Here is a 17,126-nt window from a genome sequence, read left to right as displayed (position 1 = left end):
TGTTGTTTTATTTTTATCTGCTGGGTCTCATATTGTGTTGCATATGCAATGCAGCTCCATGAATGCCAAACACCATCTGAGGGTTCTTACAGTGCATGCAATTGTACATTTAAGCTCTATGAGAAGACAGGATTTTCTGTCTGGTTGACTGCTATATTCTCGTGCCTAGATCAGTTTATGGCATATACTAGGTGCTCGATATATTTGTTGAATGAAAACTGAATGATACATATAATTCTAATGCTCTTTACATACTACAGCAAGTAACAAAAACCCATTATTGTTCATTTTTATTCTCCAAGAATATATAAAGTTATAACTTAATTACATATTTAGGTTTAAAGTTTGAAAATATGGGGGAATATGTCATATATATATAAAATATATAGATCTTAAAATCTGTGTGCATTTCCCCCATATATATAATTTATATATATATAAAACACACACACATATATATAACACATTCCCATTCATATATATATATATATATATATATATAAACACATTCCCATTCATATATATATGTGTGTGTGTGTGTATAATTTATTTATTTATTTAAGGGCCTTTAATGTGTCAGGCACTGTGATTAACGCAGAGAGGGATTCTGCTCCCATGGCTGTGCTAACGTACCCCCAGCATAGCATTCATCACAATGTACTGTAAGGAGTTTTATAGATCCCCATACACGTCATGCTCTTTCATCCTCTATGCCTTGTCACATGAAATTCCATCTTTCAGATCCATTATTTCACTGTCCACCTCCATGTGAATTTGTAGGACACCCTATAGACATCTGCTAAAATTGGTGAATTGTTTGATGTGGGGAAAACTCCCTAACATTCTGTGTCAAAGTCAGAGAGAGAGAGAAACCATGAGAGACTATGGACTCCCAGAAACAAACTGAGAGTTTCAGAGGGGAGAGGGTTGGGGGGATGGGGCAGTCAGGTGACGGGTACTATGCCTATGTTATAGGCAACTAAAGAATCATCGAACACTACATCAAAAACTAATGATGTACTATATGGTGGCTAACTGAACATAATTTTTAAAAAAGTATGGAGAGTACAAGAGAAACAACTTCTCCTTTCAAAATAAACATACCACGTTCTGATAACTTACTATGAAAAAGTTACAAAATATTTCCCACTAATTTTTATAGTAATTCTAAGTTCAAGATACTATTTTAGGTACACATATAATTAAAAAACATTTTACCTGTTTCACTTTACCCTTTTTTGATGTGTCTACCAGACATTTTAAAATTACATGTGTAGCCTATGATAGAGTTCTATTTCATGGTGCTCTTCTAGACCATTACCTTTTACATTATTTTAGGAATATCTCTTTTTCAGATTCCTACTACATAATTTATTACGTAAGATTCATATTTTTCACTAGTCAACTAAAAAAAATTATCCTTTGTCATTCAAGAATCTGTGTTTACATACTCTAAATACCAGACCTATCAACATATGCCAGATGAGTTTCAGAAATGTTTACAGCTTCATTATCACTCTGTCCTTCATAAGAAGTGCTTCTCTTTGTTTCATACTCATTAATTTCCCTATTCTAAGATGTGATTCCCTAAACTCCACAGTCATCCAAAACCCATTCTACTCTTTGATAAATGTGTGCAAAGCAAGGGGCTAAAAGGAAAAAGAGGGTATTGAATTTTCATTGTCTCAGGGGAATAATTGAAGATAATTCCAATAAGAATAGATTTTTGATTAAACTATGGCAATAGCCGACAGCATTTCTCAAAAGGCAAAAAGAATCATGTTTATATTATAAGTCAAAGTTTAAGCATGTACTGCCTGAAAGCTGAAAATTGATTAATTTGAAGGTTTCATGAATACTAAAAAAAAAGAGAGAGAGTGAGTGAGAGAAAAGAAAAACACCTACAGCACAATGGGTTAGTCTTAACTCATTGCACCTGATGGAATAACATGGCATCTAACATGTCGTCCCTGAACAAATATTTTGCAAGCAAGAACTATTTCATGGAGGCAGACAATAAAACTCTGCAGTTAAGACTTCTGCAATAAATAAACTCGTGAGGGTGGTATACTCTCTAAGAACTGGCAGATAACACTTGTTATACCGTAAACATTGGGTTTGAAATGCTTTATGCAAATCAGAGGATTCTATTTACTCCTCCCCATCCAGAAGCAGTTTCCAGATGCAAAGAGTTTTAAGTAATATTGATCCATTAGAACAAGAATACTCAATTATTTCACAGAAGAATGGTCACTTTTCAATTTTCTAGTGCCTTAACACCACTGAGAGCTTGTACAGAAGAGAAACATACTGAAGCATCATAGAGCAGATATTTGGCAGTGGCTGGCAATGATTTGTCTTCAAACGTGGAATGATTCTCAGTTTCCTGTTTCATCGGTCACAACTAATCCTGGCAAATGTAAAAGCCAAAGATGTTGACACCATGGTGAGGTTGGATTTTTATTTGTGTGATGAGCATTTTCAGACTGAAGACGATTAAAATTTTAAAAAAGGAAGGAGTTGGAAGATAAGAGTTCACTCTGCCATACAATGACACGGGGCTAACCTCATCCCAGAACCCGAATTAACTCCAAAGGGAGAAACAGAGGGCATTCACATTCTTTTAAACCATTTCCTAAATGGAAGCTTGTGAACCTTCAGGAGATTATGACGCTGTTCCAGAGTTCTTTCCATGAAAACGCTAAATAAAATCTATTTTCATTAAGAGTTTTAATCAAAAGTAACATTTTATTTTTCTCTTTAGACATAACACTCCAAGTGTATCTCAGGTACACTTATAGAAAATGTGTAGAAAATCTATGGAAATGGAATGAGTACATTCATGTCCTCTTTTTTTCCTTCACCTGAACATTCTGAGATGAGATGAGGGTTTTGATGATTATACTAATTTTAATTGTTTATATTAGTCATATATTTAAAATTTGTTCTTAAAGATTTTATTTATTTGTTTGACAGAGAGAGAGAGAGAGAGAATGCACAAGCAGGGGGAGTGGCAGAGGGAGAGAGAGAAGCAGGCTCCCTAGGGAGCCCAGAGCCAGGCTGGATCCCAGCCAGGATCCTAAGCTGAAGGCAGACACTTAACTGACTGGGCCACCCAAGTGACCTCATATATTTTAAAATTTAACTTCCAAAATTTATTCCAAAAGAGCTACTACTTACAGGCAGGAAATATAAGAAAGACTGTCATAGCATTTTGATAAATTATTGAGAAGCATAATACAATAATTCTACAAAGTCCCAAGATAGCACCTTTCTAAGACTTCTCTAGAATATCAAACACCAATGTCTATATATTTAATAAGAATAATGCATGTTTCTTTTTTCATTTATCATGACAAAACTGTACATATTCTTCATGTATTATTATTATTCAGAGATTTTATAATAAACAGTATTATGAAGCCATCTCCCTTATCTCATCGTTTATAAGGAAGCCAGGACACATTTAAATAATATGCTATTTTGGTGGAAAATGAAAAAAAAATTGAAAGTACTTTCAATTTATTTTCAGTGTTATAAAATATACTAAAATTCTACCTATATTTTAATGTATCTTAGCTCCTAAACCAAAATTCATATGCTATGTTTGAATTTTTCCTTGACAAATTATACCCTTTCTCATTTAAGTCATTTAAAGTAAATTAAAATAATAATGTAAGTAGAAATTTTTCACATTTTCTATATAGGTATTAACTAAAACTGTATTAAAATAACAAATTTTTTTTAATTTTTTTTAATATTTTATTTATTTGACAGAGAGAAATCACAACCAGGCAGAGAGGCAGGCAGAGAGAGAGGAGGAAGCAGGCTCCCCGCAGAGCAGAGAGCCCAACGCGGGGCTCGATCCCAGGACTCTGGGATCATGACCCGAGCCGAAGGCAGAGGCTTTAACCCACTGAGCCACCCAGGCGCCCCTAAAATAACAAATTTTATGACATAATATTTAGTATTATGCCAACCCAAATATTTTTAAATGATTTTTAAAGTATCCTAAAATGGTCGATAACAATCACCTTGTAGTACATGTTAAAAAACTACACAAACACATAGCCTTTCCCTGGAGATTATTCAGTGGGATGGGACTGAGGAATTTATAAATAAGAATAATATGACAGCTAATCTGACTGAGGAGGAATACAGCCTGTAAATATAAATCAGGGCAATGCTTTCACCTGCTGCCTGAGAATTATCATCACTCATACACCATAACGATTATGGTGAATTCACATAAACTTACCCAAATTACCAAGAAGGAACTCTTATCTGAATTAAACACAGGGATTTGTTTTGTTTGTTTTTTAATTCTAGACCTAATTCAATGCTAGAACATTAATAGATGAGTTATCATCGTTTGATGAATTAATGGCAAATAAAATCTAGGTTTTATCTCTTTACTAAGATGCAGGGTACAAAATTCCATAGTACATATTTTTCAAACATAGATTCATTCATTCGTCCAACAAACAGTGATTGAGCACCTAACTGTACACAAAGGGTATAGCAAAGATCAAGACAACCATTGTCCCTGGATTCTGTTCAGGGAGACTGATGTCAAAATGTCCTTAATACTATGAATTACTTCACAAAATTATGAGAAGTGGTAGGAAGCAGAATTACAAGATACTAAAAGGGCATGTGACAAGGTAATGATCTGGTCTTGGGAAGGCCGAACTAGTGAAACCCGAGCTGAGCTCTAGAGGATGAGGAGGACATCAAAACTCAAGGAGGATGTGGGGAGGCTGAAGAGTGGCCAACCTCTTGTCAGATGCAAGAGCACGTGGGATTCCTAAACACGCATGCACAAGCACACACACACGATCACAGTAAATTTAAAAGGCCACTGTGGACAGGGTGTGGGAAAACAAGGAAAAAGTGGCTCTACTAAGCCAGTAAGACAGTCAAAACTAAAGCATGCAGGGACTTACCCATTATACTGTTGAAAAGGCACTTGATGTTAGATACCTTTGATAATGTTTTAGGAGAACAATGTCCTCATCACGATCATAAGTATACTAAAAACAATGGAGGAGTTCTCTATGCTGAAGAGAATATAGGGAGACAAGAACAGTTAAAGAGATCAGTTAAGAAGTAACTGCAGTAGTCTAGGCAGAAGACAACAGTGTGTTGTAATAAGGTCGTGGTGATGGGGATGGAAAGTGAAAGTGACAGGGCTCAAGTTCATAAATGGGATTATTTCCCCTGAGCTTTCACTATTCTATTAGTAGATGATGGTCATAGCATTTCTTCCTTGTAATACTCTTTTTATGGATAAAGGATGTCATAACTTTGGCAAGGTCATTTAATTTCTTAGGGATAAGAAAAACACACATATAATGGATTGAGAGTGTTGACACTTGGAAAGAAGCAATAGAGTCTTGATATCACGTTTAGTGCAATTAATCAAAAGCACTGTAAGTCTGACAGCAAGAAAGCAACAAAGAAACTACACATGTATTTCTAAAGATATATGAAGACTAGTTGGAAAACTGAAAATTCAGCATAGGATACGTTTATTTAAAGGGACTCATAATTGGAATCACAGACATATAAATTTAATTCCCACATTCAGAGAACTATTCAACAAAATTGTCAGGGGATTAGCCTGAATCTGCCTTGTGAGAATGGAAGAAAGTATAGTTTGTGATGACATGGTACATGTAAAGACCAGTAGCTTCCTACATACATTATGGACAAATCCCTTCCTTTAAAAAGGACTTTTTTGTTGTTTTTTAGAATCATCTTTATAAGTGATTTTCTAAAAATTAATCTATCACATAGGATGAAGTATGCTTATATTTGTTAATAATATCTGCAGCTTCAAAAGAAATAAAATCTGTAAAATTCTAGTTCTTTCTAGTTATAGAACAATGGAGATTGGCATATAAAGAAGATAGTAAATTTTTTTTAATTTGTCCAAGATTTTTATTCCTTCACAAAGAACACACTCATAAGAATAATGAGGTCTGGGTTTCATATAAATTTTAAGTTCTTCAAATAAAGGAATTGTGTTGTCTTCCTCTTTATGTCAACCCAAGCTAGCACATATCCTGGCCCAAGTTCCATTTTTTATTTTAAACCGAAGGATGATTGTGTGTGTGTGTGTGTGTTTGTGTGTGTGTGTGTGTGTGTGTATTAACTCCATGAGACTATGTCTGAGGGGAACAGTGATTGTGACACCACTTTTTCAGTATTTGGTATTATGTGCTATTCTTATACAGTGAAATAAATAACACTATTTTTGTTGGCATCACAATATTGTTTTGGCATATTAAAATATACCAAGTAAGAAACAGTATATCTAGAGACCAAACTGACATTTACATGCTACATTAAAATTCTGACTCTAACAAAGGATGTTTAGAAAGTACCCTCTCCACTTCTATAATCTCCAAACAGGGAAAAAATGCCCACTCAAAAAACAACATTTCTACATTAACTTTTTATTTGATTTAATAACTTGCCATACAAGCCAAGTATGAACATGATAATAAGCTAAATTAAAATACGACAGAATCTCCAAACATACTGAAGTAAATAAAAGAATATTAATGTGATCAGAAATGCATTTTTTAAGAGAAAAGGACATTGCATTAACCTCGGTATCATAATGGCTATGATAGTTCTACCCATAGCACCCACCTTCTCCTCCCCAAAATGATTCTAAGTATCACCTCAAACAAGTGTTGGGATTATTTTTTAAACAATCAGAGAAGAAGAAAATATTCGGAGTTAGCTTATAACTATCTTTTTAATACTTTCTGAACTTGCGTAGATTTATAAAGTGCCTTTGCAGCAGCTGGGAAACTTTACACAAAAATGACTTGGATTCCACAATGACATCAATCATGAACCTTATATTAAAATTGAATTTTTGAAGAAATGATTAAATAATATTTATTATGAGTTTTCCAGAGCCAAATTTCTTCATTTTAACAATTTTAACTTACTAATGAGTGGTCATTTATTTCACCTGCTACTAATCTATAATAAAATAATAATGCATGTTCCAACTTTACCTTTTAAAATTTTACGTTCTGTTTGATATTTGGTAATAGCTTTATAATATTTCTGTTTTAAATGCATGTCCATTTAGTTTATTTTATATATTTAAAACATTTTTACTGAAATTATATCTTTAATATATGGAATAAATATCAAATGATTAATATGTTTTCCCAGTATTAAAATTATTAGTGGGGAAGTTAATAACTGAGATGTAGGTCCTTGTCCTCAAAGACCTTAAAGTCTGCCATTCCTAGTCAATATCCAGAACTATAAGTGTATATACCACATGCACATTTCATGTCAATTTTTAAGTCATCAAACAGAGAGAATAGACACAACGCATACCAACAATAAATTGAAATAGAGGCAGAGGAAGGAAAATGATACAACAAGAATTGGATTCAAATCGCAGCTGTGCATTCTAAAAGCAGGATCTCATAGAGAAGTCATGTAACCTCTATGATCTTCAGTTCTCTAATTTTAAATTTGGACAAGAACATTTATTCTCCCAGTTATCAAGATTTAACTAGCTGGTACAGGTAAGGGGTTTAATATCATTACTGGCACATAATTAGTGCTCAATGAAAGTGAGTATTGCTTGAGGGTAGTGCTGAGTCACCGGGGTGACTCAGTCAGTTGAGCATGAGACTCTTGGTTTCATCTCAGGTCATGATCTCAGAGTCCTGAGATCGAGCTCCCCCTCCCTACCTCCAACTGCCATCCCTGGCTTGGAGCCCAACCCCACCCCTCAGGCCCTAGTGGCCAGCCCCAGGTCAGCTCCCGGCTCAGTGGGAGAGTCCACTTGAAGCTGTCTCTCCCTTTCCCTCTGCCACTCCCCCCACTGGAGCATGCACAGGATCTCTCTCTCTCTCTCTCAAATAAATAAATAAATAAATCTTAGAAAGAGTACTGCTTTGCAACTGTAAACACCAAACAACAGATACAAAGGAAGAGCTAGAATTAAAATATGACATCTGAAACACAGTTGCGTGAATAAAACCAAAGACCTGAAATGGAAACAGTGAATAATGGTTTCTTTCTTCGGGAAAACAAGCACTAAAGAGAGAAAAATCTCCCAACATCAATATTTTTATCAGACTATTAAATTTATTTATTCTGCAATTATGTTCTTTTTTTTTTTCATTTTATTTATTTTTTCAGTGTAACAGTATTCATTCTTTTTGCAAAACACCCAGTGCTCCATGCAAAACGTGCCCTCCCTATTACCCACCACCTATTCCCCCAACCTCCCACCCTTGACCCTTCAAAACCCTCAGGTTGCCCCAACCTCCCACCCCTGACCCTTCAAAACCCTCAGGTTGTTTTTCAGAGTCCATAGTCTCTTATGGTTCGCCTCCCCTCCCCAATGTCCATAGCCCGCTCCCCCTCTCCCAATCCCACCTCCCCCCAGCAACCCCCAGTTTGTTTTGTGAGATTAAGAGTCATTTATGGTTTGTCTCCCTCCCAATCCCATCTTGTTTCATTTACTCTTCTCCTATCCCCCTACCCCCCCCATGTTGCTTCTCCATGTCCTCATATCAGGGAGATCATACGATAGTTGTCTTTCTCCAACTGACTTATTTCACTAAGCATGATACGCTCTAGTTCCATCCACGTCGTCGCAAATGGCATGATTTCATTTCTTTTGATGGCTGCATAGTATTCCATTGTGTATATATACCACATCTTCTTTATCCATTCATCTGTTGATGGACATCTAGGTTCTTTCCATAGTCTGGCTATTGTAGACATTGCTGCTATAAACATTCGGGTACACGTGCCCCTTCGGATCACTATGTTTGTATCTTTAGGATAAATACCCAGTAGTGCAATTGCTGGGTCATAGGGTAGTTCTATTTTCAACATTTTGAGGAACCTCCATGCTGTTTTCCAGAGTGGTTGCACCAGCTTGCATTCCCACCAACAGTGGAGGAGGGTTCCCCTTTCTCCACATCCTCGCCAGCATCTGTCATTTCCTGACTTGTTCATTTTAGCCATTCTGACTGGTGTGAGGTGATATCTCATTGTGGTTTTGATTTGTATTTCCCTGATGCCGAGTGACGTGGAGCACTTTTTCATGTGTCTGTTGGCCATCTGGATGTCTTCTTTGCAGAAATGTCTGTTCATGTCCTCTGCCCATTTCTTGATTGGATTGTTTGTTCTTTGGGTGTTGAGTTTGCTAAGTTCCTTATAGATTTTGGATACTAGCCCTTTATCTGATATGTCATTTGCAAATATCTTCTCCCATTCTGTCAGTTGTCTTTTGGTTTTGTTGACTGTTTCCTTTCCTGTGCAAAACCTTTTGATCTTGATGAAATCCCAATAGTTCATTTTTGCCCTTGCTTCCCTTGCCTTTGCCGTTGTTCCTAGGAAGATGTTGCTACGGCTGAGGTCGAAGAGGTGGCTGCCTGCATTCTCCTCAAGGATTTTGATGGATTCCTTTCTCACATTGAGGTCCTTCATCCATTTGGAGTCTATTTTCGTGTGTGGTGTAAGGAAGTGGTCCAATTTCATTTTTCTGCATGTGGCTGTCCAATTTTCCCAGCACCATTTATTGAAGAGGCTGTCTTTTTTCCATTGGACATTCTTTCCTGCTTTGTCGAAGATTAGTTGACCATAGAGTTGAGAGTCGATTTCTGGGCTCTCTATTCTGTTCCACTGATCTATGTGTCTGTTTTTGTGCCAGTACCATGCTGTCTTGATGATGACAGCTTTGTAATAGAGCTTGAAGTCCGGAATTGTGATGCCACCAACTTTGGCTTTGTTCTTCAATATTCCTTTGGCTATTCGAGGTCTTTTCTGGTTCCATATAAATTTTAGGATTATTTGTTCCATTTCTTTGAAAAAAATGGATGGTATTTTGATAGGGATTGCATTAAATGTGTAGATTGCTTTAGGTAGCATAGACATTTTCACAATATTTATTCTTCCAATCCAGGAGCATGGAACATTTTTCCATTTTTTTGTGTCTTCCTCAATTTCTTTCATGAGTACTTTATAATTTTCTGTATATAGATTCTTAGTCTCTTTAGTTAGGTTTATTCCTAGGTATCTTATAGTTTTGGGTACAATTGTAAATGGGATTGACTCCTTAATTTCTCTTTCTTCTGTCTTGTTGTTGGTGTACAGAAATGCAACTGATTTCTGTGCATTGATTTTATATCCTGACACTTTACTGAATTCCTGTACAAGTTCTAGCAGTTTTGGAGTGGAGTCTTTTGGGTTTTCCACATATAGTATCATATCATCTGCGAAGAGTGATAGTTTGACTTCTTCTTTACCAATTTGGATGCCTTTAATTTCTTTTTGTTGTCTGATTGCTGAGGCTAGGACTTCTAGTACTATGTTGAATAGCAGTGGTGATAATGGACATCCCTGCCGTGTTCCTGACCTTAACGGAAAAGCTTTCAGTTTTTCTCCATTGAGAATGATATTTGCGGTGGGTTTTTCATAGATGGCTTTGATAATATTGAGGTATGTGCCCTCTATCCCCACACTTTGAAGAGTTTTGATCAGGAAGGGATGCTGTACTTTGTCAAATGCTTTTTCAGCATCTATGGAGAGTATCATATGGTTCTTGTTCTTTCTTTTATTAATGTGTTCTATCACATTGATTGATTTGCGGATGTTGAACCAACCCTGCAGCCCTGGAATAAATCCCACTTGATCGTGGTGAATAATCCTTTTAATGTACTGTTGAATCCTATTGGCTAGTATTTTGGCGAGAATTTTTGCATCTGTGTTCATCAAGGATATGGTCTGTAGTTATCTTTTTTGGTGGGATCCTTGTCTGGTTTTGGGATCAAGGTGATGCTGGCCTCATAAAATGAGTTTGGAAGTTTTCCTTCCGTTTCTATTTTTTGGAACAGTTTCAAGAGAATAGGAATTAGTTCTTCTTTAAATGTTTGGTAGAATTCCCCTGGGAAGCCGTCTGGCCCTGGGCTTTTGTTTGTTTGGAGATTTTTGATGACTGTTTCAATCTCCTTACTGGTTATGGGCCTGTTCAGGTTTTCTATTTCTTCCTGGTTCAGTTGTGGTAGTTTATATGTCTCTAGGAATGCATCCATTTCTTCCAGATTGTCCAATTTGTTGGCGTAGAGTTGCTCATAGTATGTTCTTATAATTGTCTGTATTTCTTTGGTGTTAGTTGTGATCTCTCCTCTTTCATTCATGATTTTATTGATTTGGGTCCTTTCTCTTTTCTTTTTGATGAGTCTGGCCAGGGGTTTATCAATCTTATTGATTCTTTCAAAGAACCAGCTCCTAGTTTCATTGATTTTTTCTATTGTTTTTTTGGTTTCTATTTCATTGATTTCTGCTCTGATCTTTATGATTTCTCTTCTCCTGCTGGGTTTAGGGTTTCTTTCTTGTTCTTTCTCCAGCTCCTTTACGTGTAGGGTTAGGTTGTGTACTTGAGACCTTTCTTGTTTCTTGAGAAAGGCTTGTACCGCTATATATTTTCCTCTCAGGACTGCCTTTGCTGTGTCCCACAGATTTTGAACTGTTGTGTTTTCATTATCATTTGTTTCCATGAATTTTTTCAATTCTTCTTTAATTTCCTGGTTAACCCATTCATTCTTTAGAAGGATGCTGTTTAGTCTCCATGTATTTGGGTTCTTTCCAGCTTTCTTCTTGTGATTGAGTTCTAGCTTCAGAGCATTGTGGTCTGAAAATATGCAGGGAATAATCCTAATCTTTTGATACCAGTTGAGACCTGATTTGTGACCCAGGATGTGATCTATTCTGGAGAAGGTTCCATGTGCACTAGAGAAGAATGTGTATTCTGTTGCTTTGGGATGAAATGTTCTGAATATATCTGTGATGTCCATCTGGTCCAGTGTGTCATTTAAGGCCTTTATTTCCTTGTTTATCTTTGGCTTGGATGATCTGTCCATTTCAGTGAGGGGAGTGTTCAAGTCCCCTACTATTATTGTATTATTATTGATGTGTTTCTTTGATTTTGTTATTAATTGGTTGATATAGTTGGCTGCTCCCACGTTAGGGGCATAGATATTTAAAATTGTTAGATCTTCTTGTTGGACAGACCCTTTGAGTAGGATATAGTGCCCTTCCTCATCTCTTATTATACTCTTTGGCTTAAAATCTAATTGATCTGATATAAGGATTGCCACCCCAGCTTTCTTCTGATGCCCATTAGCAAGGTAAATTGTTTTCCACCCCCTCACTTTAAATCTGGAGGTGTCTTCGCGTCTAAAATGAGTTTCTTGTAGGCAACATACTGATGGGTTTTGTTTTTTTATCCATTCTGATACCCTGTGTCTTTTGATTGGGGCATTTAGCCCATTAACATTCAGGGTAACTATTGAGAGATATGTATTTAGTGCCATTATTAGCCTGTAAAGTGACTGTTACTGTATATTGTCTCTGTACCTTTCTGATCTACTACTTTTAGGCTCTCTCTTTGCTTAGAGGACCCCTTTCAAGATTTCCTGTAGAGCTGGTTTGGTGTTTGCAAATTCTTTCAGTTTTTGTTTGTCCTGGAAGCTTTTGATCTCTCCTTCTATTTTCAATGATAGCCTAGCTGGATAGAGTATTCTTGGCTGCATGTTTTTCTCGTTGAGTGCTCTGAATATATCATGCCAGCTCTTTCTGGCCTGCCAGGTCTCTGTGGATAAGTCTGCCGCCAATCTAATATTTTTACCATTGTATGTTACAGACTTCTTTTCTCGGGCTGCTTTCAGGATTTTCTCTTTGTCACTAAGACTTGTCAATTTTACTATTAGGTGACGGGGTGTGGACCTATTCTTGTTGACTTTGAGGGGGGTTCTCTGCATCTCCTGGATTTTGATGCTTGTTCCCTTTGCCATATTAGGGAAATTCTCTCCAATGATTCTCTCCAATAGACCTTCTGCTCCCCTCTCTGTTTCTTCTTCTTCTGGAATCCCAATTATTCTAATGTTGTTTCGTCTTATGGTGTCACTTATCTCTCGAATTCTCCCCTCATGGTCCAGTAGCTGTTTGTCCCTCTTTTGCTCGGCTTCCTTATTCTCTGTCATTTGGTCTTCTATATCACTAATTCTTTCTTCTGCCTCATTTATCCTAGCAGTGAGAGCCTCCATTTTTGATTGTACCTCATTAATAGCTTTTTTGATTTCAACTTGGTTAGATTTTAGTTCTTTAATTTCTCCAGAAAGGGCTTTAATATCTCCAGAGAGGGTTTCTCTAATATCTTCCATGCCTTTTTCGAGCCCGGCTAGAATGTTCAGAATCGTCATTCTGAACTCTTGATCTGACATATTACCCATGTCTGTGTTGATTAGGTCCCTAGCCTTCGGTACTGTCTCTTGTTCTTTTGTTTGTGGTGATTTTTTCCGCCTTGTCATTTTGTCCAGATAAGAGAATATGAAGGAGCAAATAAACTACTAAAAGGGTGGCAAAGACCCCGGAAAAATGCGCTGTAACCAAATCAGAAGAGGCCCCAAATTGTGGGGGAGAGAAAGGGGATAAAAACAGCTTCTGAAAAAAAAAGAAAAAAAAAAAAAAAGAAAGAAAAAAATTTAAAAAATAAAACAAATAAAAAATATAAAAAAGAAAGAAAAAATATATATATTTAGATGAACTAGTCAAAAAATGTTAAAAAAGAAAAGGGTAAAAGTTTAAAAAAAATTTAGCAGAAGAAGAAAAAAGAAAAAAGAAAAAAAAATTGAAAAAAGAAAAAAAAATTGAAGTAGCCGCAAGACTAAAGAATCATGGGGAGAAAGCCATGAGTTCCGTGCTTTGCTTTCTCCTCCTCTGGAATTGCTCTGCTGTCTTAGGAATTGAATCTGCTTTCTCCTTGATAGATGAACTTCGTCCTGGCTGGATATTTTGTTGATCTTCTGGGGGAGGGGCCTGTTGTAGTGACTCTCAAGTGTCTTTGCCCAAGGCGGGATTGCACTGCCCTTACCGGCGGCCGGACTAAGTAATCGGCTCGGGTTCGCTTTTGGGAGCTTCTGTTCCCTGAACGCTTTCCGTAGAGTTCCGGAGGACGGGAATGAAAATGGCGGCCTCCCAGTCTCCAGCCCGGAGGAGCCGAGAGCCTGGGGCCCCACTCCTCAGTGTGCCCCCAGAGGACAGCACCCAATCACTCCCGTATCCCCAGCCTCTAGCCACGCTCTGAGCTCACCCAGCCCGTGACCAGTTCAAGGTAACCCCGAGCTGAGAGTTTAGTCCTCGGCTCTGTCTCTCCAGCCGGCTTCTCCATTCTAATAGCTGCGAGCTCTCCGACACTCCGACACCCCCGATCCTTCTGTGACCCTGCGAGGCCTGGGGCCACGCTGGCCCCGCGTGGGCTTCACCCCGGTTTAGCCCCTGGAGCAATGTCCCTCAGTGGAACAGACTTTTAAAAGTCCTGATTTTGTGCTCCGTTCCTCCGCCGCTTGCCGGGAGCCGGCCCCTCCCCCCGCGGTCTATCTTCCTGTCGTTTTAGATTCACTTCTCCGCCAGTCCTACCTTTCAGAAAGTGGTTGATTTTCTGTTTCTAGAGTTGCTGTTCTTCTTCTCTTCGCTCTCCCGTTGGATTTGTAGGTGTTTGCAATGTTTAGATAAGCTATCGAGCTGATCTCCTGCTACCTGATGTAGTTTCAGGCTGCTACTTCTCCGCCATCTTGACTCCTCCTCCCTGCAATTATGTTCTTTATCTTAAAATTTACTCAGCCTATTTTTTTCTGTTATAATACCATGGATGAATACTCTACATCTTCACAATTCTGCCATGTAAGTCTATAATCACAGACATGTTTTTAAATGCTAATAATCTTATGACGGCCATATGTCTATGCAAAAATACTGAAAACATGTTTCCTTAAGAGTTAATTTCAAATTTATGTAAGTAATCCTAAGGCATTTATGCAATATTGGTGTCAGAGGGGATACCTCATTTTATATTTTACATTTACATTTTACTTATTTTACAATATACTGGGGCCCCAAGAAGGGCCATGAGTTCTTTAGGTACAGAATTAGAAACAGAGCTGCCAACAGTGATCAGATCTGAATCCTACATCCAAATGCTCTATTTATTTGTATTTTTTGGTCAACTAAAAAAATGCAGGCTGAACAGGAACTTAATTCTTCAAAGTATCATTTTATTTGTTCCACAAATATTTGAGCAGTAAGCAGATACAGTAAGTGGTATCGGAGCAGCTTAGGCATTACAAAATCAAAATAAGACAAATGGCATATAACATGTTAGGAAAAAATCTTTATCTCCGTTAGCAATCAATGAGATACAATTTAAATTAATGTGATGTCATTTTAGGCTAATGAAGAGTTAACTAAGCAGAGCAAGCTCAATGGCAGCAGAGAACTGCTTAGGGGTTTCTCTGGGTTTTCTCACGTCACAAAGAGACATGAGTTTTTTCTGTATGATCTCAACATTTGCAGTAAAAAGTTATGGCTCTTCCAACATACTCTCTAAAAATTCAGCCATCAAAAAATAAAGTAGCAAGGCACAGCCAATTTTATAGGGAATCACTTAAGATGGCCCCTGAGCGTCCTGTCCCCTAATCTCCTCCCCTTGGGTATGCATGGAGCCAGCGCACAGGATAGGAGATCACTCCCATGATTAAGTTACTAATCAACTGATTTTTGAGCCAATCAAAAGGCAGATTATCCCTTTGCGGGTAGACCTAACCTAATGAGTCAATTCTTTAATAGAAAGAGTAGTATTAGAGAAACATTTTCTCACTATCCTGGTAATAAGCAAACAGCCCTGTTGTGAACCATCTATGGAGATACCATGTGGCTGGGACACACAGACACACACACAGACACACACACACACACACACACACACACAGCCTCTGACACTGACAGCAACTTCTGCCACACTCTCACCCTAGAGAGCCAGCCCCAGAATGAAGACCTTTGTCCTGAGGCTATAAGGAAACAAATTCTGCCAACAACTTGAAAGAGCTTGGAAGGGGATCTTTCCCTAGTCAAAATACCACATGAGAGTGCAAATAAATGGACACCTTGATTTCAGTCTTTGTGAGAGACCCTGAGCAGAGGTCTCAGTTAAAACATGCCAGATCCATAAAAAATGTGAGATAATTAAAAGTGGTTCCTTTAAGCAGGTAACTGTGATCATGTGTTATGCAGCAACAGAAAACTAACAGAGGCAGAGAATAAGTCTTTGTAATTGGTATATTTTCCAAGATACAAAACATAGGGACAGGTATTTAGGTACTTAATGTACCTTGATTGGATGATCTTAATTAGAAACGGTCTCAGTAAACGGCCTAAAAATAAGCCTGCTATCACTCATGTTGAGGTAGAGTCTTGCAGTCTTTAACCTTGTGTGCTATATGTGGGCCAGACCAGCTATCCCCTTTTCAGATAAGAAACAGAACCTGTAAGGGTCATGTTATCAACTCATTTTCTTTCTACGATACTATTGTCTACTTTACATTCTTTTAGGTATTCCCTAAACACTTGAGGCCAATGGAAGTACAGCGGATACCTTATAAAACAAGAATGAGGTGGTTACCCTGTTTATCTTCTTGCACACTTGATTTCTACTGGGGGCACATTGTCAAACACCTCTCACATATAACAAATATGTTTTTTAGGGGCCCTGAATGAAGGCAAATATGGACATAGCCTATAGTTCTTATATTCTAAATAAAGTATTATTCATAACTACCAAATGTAGTGGAGCTCCTGTGATATTATATATTCTTTATGCATTTTAACTTTAATCCTCACAATACGGAGGCTTATTAAAAATGAGGAAAATTAGTTTTAGAAAGATTAAGTGATTAAATGACAAATTTGATGAAGGTCACACAGCTATTAAAGGATGGATGCAGACATGAATTCAGGTCTGTCTGCTCTAAAGCTGGCATTATTTCCATGATTTCATGTTACTGTGCTAAGGGGAATTTCAGTCCAGAAAAGTGGCAGAGAATACCAATAAACACCAGGGAGGCTCATACCAGATAATCCTTTGTTCTTATGGGTATGCTTCAAAATATAACCCCCTGAATCTATCCATTCCACACGCATTATTTAACAGTATAAAATGTTCTTATGTGTAGTACCATATTGATCACTTAATTACTTAATGCATTCGGACAATATCATTGAAGTAAAGTTAT

At 37.4% G+C, this 17,126-nt stretch overlaps 1 protein-coding gene across 1 annotated transcript in view; it reads right to left on the bottom strand.

Moving 5' to 3' along the window:
- LINGO2 (leucine rich repeat and Ig domain containing 2) overlaps positions 1 to 17,126 on the bottom strand; it is a 1,225,184-nt gene that overhangs the window by 1,104,567 nt on the left and 103,491 nt on the right. The gene's annotated exons all lie outside the window — the stretch shown is intronic.

This window comes from Meles meles, chromosome 11 (assembly GCF_922984935.1).
Source record: "Meles meles chromosome 11, mMelMel3.1 paternal haplotype, whole genome shotgun sequence".
NCBI lineage: Eukaryota > Metazoa > Chordata > Mammalia > Carnivora > Mustelidae > Meles > Meles meles.
This window is presented reverse-complemented; position numbering and strand designations above follow the sequence as displayed.